Source organism: Leucopleurus acutus, assembly GCF_964270905.1.
Source record: "Leucopleurus acutus genome assembly, chromosome: 2".
Taxonomy (NCBI): domain Eukaryota; kingdom Metazoa; phylum Chordata; class Mammalia; order Artiodactyla; family Delphinidae; genus Leucopleurus; species Leucopleurus acutus.
The window spans coordinates 81,776,680-81,780,850 of NC_139143.1; positions in this window are offsets into that span (position 1 = coordinate 81,776,680).

Below are 4,171 nucleotides of genomic sequence, written 5' to 3' on the forward strand. Positions count from 1 at the left end.
CTCCAACCCTCAGAGGTGCTTGCTTTTATTTCCTAATCCAAATGGGCTTTCTACACAGGAGCTATGAAGTTTGGGTAAAAATCAGACCTTTGTGGGTGCAAGCAACAGGATTTGATGTAGAGCACACATTTTGGAAGGTGACCAAAACTGGGGTCAGAACTCAGCTCTCAGATCCCTAGTTGTGTATTCTGATGTCAGTCATTTAGTTTCATTATCTGTAAAATAAAGATAATATGTATTGTTAGGGTAAATGTGAAGATTAGAAATATTTATGTGCTGGATCTTAACACTGGCGTCTTCAGGGTGAGCTATACATTTCCTTTATAACTGCATTGATTCTTATAAATCTGGATTTATTAGGCTCTGCTCCCTAAACAACTTCAACAATATATGACATGGATTACGTACTCCTATACATTTGTGGTTTTAGTAAACCGTCCTGAGACAGGCTTCGAGCTGATACTCTGTTGGATATTTGGAGAAAACAATTTAACAAGAGGTGCTCTCAGAGTATTTGCTTAACAGACAGGCAGCGTGAGTGGATAGCTTTCTAAGCTGCTTGTGAGACGCCAGTGCCTGGCATTTCCTGCACTCTGGTCTTGAGGCTGGACATGAAACGGACTTCCTAGTAAAAATGACAGCTTCCTTGACAACGTCCAGCTGTTTATACTAGAGACTGGAACATTTTTTCCGTTTATATGTATGGGCCAATGCTGACTGGAAATTATTGCCAAAAAAAGGGGGGGGCAGGGAGTTGCTCTAGGAGCCAAACGTAGTAGGCAACAGAAGGAGAAATTTAGCTGTGAGAGACTATTTTTTTAGACTGTTCTGCTTGTTCTTTACTATTAAAAAAATCTGCCACTCAGTATTTAAGAAAGTAGCCCTTTAAGTGGGTAGCTGGGTATGTGCCTTGAAGTTTCCATAACGGCTTGCTGGAGCGCTTCATAAAAACATTCCCATAAGTCCCCGCAGAACGAGGGCCCGCCTCCTGATGACGTCACGCCTGCGGATTGGCTGACGTTGGGGCTGAGGGCGCGGCTGTAGTTGAGCGGGAACCGAGAGCTGGCAGTTGCCATGAAGGCTGTTGGATCACCCGGGCCCCGAAGCGACGGGCTGTTTTGCTTTCCTCTCCAGCGCCTCCTGTTGCTGCTTCTCTTTTTGCTTGGAACCCTGGCCAACAAACTTAACGTGCCACAGGTGTTATTGCCCTTTGGCCGGGAGCCAGGCCGGGTTCCTTTCCTGCTGGAGGCGCAGCGGGGCTGTTACACTTGGTGAGGGGTAGAGGGTCACGAGGGTATGCACCCCCAACGCCACCCAGGAAGAATGGGAGGGGTTCCTCAACCGAAGACGCCACAGGAATGCTTTACGGTCACTCGGCCTGAAGAGCCCCTTGCCCGTAGGGGCTGGGAGTGGGGTGTCAGTGGGAGTGCAGTGGCCAGCCCTTCTGAAGTGGCCTGTCCTCGTTGTGTGGGATGTCTTCAGCTTATGTGTGGGGCCTTATATGAGCAGTTAGGGTGTGAGACTGGCCTTCTTATTGTGTGTTGGGAGGGGTAGTCACTGTGTGAACAGCTGTCAGGGCGCAAGGAAGCCCTGTGTTGGAGGCCTGAGGCATTGATGGCTAGCCAATGCGAAGAACTTTCAGTGTAAACAGAGAGGAAGTTCCCAAGGTGTGAGGAAATTTATTGAGGGGCTAGAGAGGCTTAGGTTGTGAGTTCTCTACAAACTAAATAAGGTGGGGCTTTCAGTGTAAAAACACAACTAATTATTGCATACTTAACTAAGCACTTTGCATGTGTTAACTCATTCGGTTTTTACAGTCTTTTGAAGTATTATTATTCCCATTTTAAAGATGAATGAATTGAGGCATAGATACCATGAAGTATAAACTTCTTGTAATATGAGAAGATGTATTTTGGGTGGAGATGAGATCTGCCTGTAATATTATGTTTCCCCCCTTATATGAGAGTACTCTCAAAGTGTACACTCAACTTTGGGGTAATCAACTCTGGGGGGTTGACTTTCTGACTGGGGGTGGAAAGACATGATTTTCTGGTGTGAGAGGACCCAAACATAGGTGGTGTGGTTTCCTAAGGTGTGAGGGAACCTAACGGAAGTGGGTTCCAAAGTATCAGAGGGCTCATCCTAACTGGAGTAGAGTTCCCTTTACCATCACTTAAGAGAAGCACTAAGGTTTGTCCAGAGTGTAAGAAGTTCACCTCGCATTTTATGAGGAAGTACAAGGGAATCAGGCTTATATGATGGTCCAGTGTGATTTATTTCCTGACTGAGGATGATGGAAGGCATGAATCTAGCATTGAAAGCCATTCCTTCCATCCATCTAAAAATATTAATGATTTTTTAAATTGTATTTTGAGTTGGACTCACACCTCATAATTTGGGCAACATTTCCACCTTAGAAAGCAGCAGCCCAATTTCTAGGATCAGAGGAAATTCATTCCTCAGAGTGTGAGAAGCCAGGTCTCTCATTTTTGGAAAAACAATATCAATCCTATTTTTACATACTGAGGGAAGAAAGTAAAAATCTTATTTTAAATATTGAGGGAGGAATGTAACTTGGCACAAGGGATCACTGGAAAATGTTCTGATCAGCCTCTCCCACTTAAATCTTGTGTCCCTAAGCAATGTTTCTATTTTAAAGAATCATTTAAATACACCTGGTAGTATGTAACATGGAAAAACTATAGGAATCTATGTTATACCAAAAGTTAATTTTAACCCACATTCTTATTTCATACTCTTAAGTATTTTATTCTGGCAGGCATTCCACCCATCATGATGCAGTAACTGTTGAGCCTTTATATGAAAATGGCACCTTATGTTCCCAAAAAGCTGTGCTCATTGCTGAATCTACCCAACCAATACGCCTCAGCAGTATTATTCTTGCTCGAGAGATAGGTATGTTGAGACAAAACACACTATGTAACAGTTCATCAAGAATAGAATAATCTGATATCTTTTATAGATGGTTAACAGAGACGTTGTTGGCTTCAAATGATAAGAGGTAGAAAAAAGGATTCCTGCAATTTTGACATCCTATTCTGTGATTTTTTTTCTTTTTTTTCTTTTTTTTTTTTTTTTGGTACATCCAGCCCCTGGCATGGTGCCTGATACAGAGTGGAAACTGGTGGTTTGAATCAGTGGTGAAAGGAAGGAACTATCTATCAGAGCTAGCTTGGGTGTTAAGGTCTGAGGTTGGTCTTGAGTGAGGCAAAAGGCAGTATAAAAACTAGTACTTCTCAAAGTGTCATCTATGAATCTAGCATCTGCATCATAAGCATCACCTGGGAGCTTGTTAGAAATGTAAATTCTCAGGCCCCACCTTAGATCTGCTGTATCAGAATCTCTGGAGTGAACCCAGAGATCTGTATTTTGAACAAGCTCTCCAGGTGATTCTCATACGGACTAAAGTTTGGGAAGCACTGCACTAGTCTATTTTAGACCAGAGCAGCTTAAGAAATGCTATTTGTGGGACTTCCCTGGTGGCACAGTGGTTGGGAATCCGCCTGCCAATGCAGGGGACATAGGTTCAAGCCCTGCTCCGGGAAGATCCACACATGCTGCGGAGCAACTAAGCCCGTGGGCCACAACTACTGAGCCTGCGCTCTAGAGCCTGTGAGCCACGACTGCTGGACCCGTGTGCCACAACTACTGAAGCCCACGCACCTAGAGCCTGTGCTCCGCAACAAGAGAAGCCACCGCAATGAGAAGACCGTGCACCACAATGACGAGTAGCTCCCGCTCGCCGCAACTAGAGAAAGCCCGCGTGCCACAACGAAGACCCAATGCAGCCAAAAAATAAATAAATTAATTAAATTAAATTAAATTTTAAAAAGAGAAATGCTATTTGTATCCAAAATCAGAGCAGGGCTCTTTGTATCCCTGAGTTTCTGGCACTTGATATTGTCATATTGATAGGCCAGAAATATCTGTATGGCTTTTATTTTTATTATTTTTTTCATTTATTTATATTTGGCTGCATCGGGTCTTCATTGCTGTGCGTGGGCTTTCTCTAGTTGCGTCGAGCAGGGGCTACTCTTTGTTGCGGTGGGCAGGCTTCTCACTGTGGTGGCTTCTCTTGTTGCGGAACACAGGCTCTAGGCTCACGGTCTTCAGTAGTTTCAGCACGGGGCTCAGTAGTTTTGGTGCACGG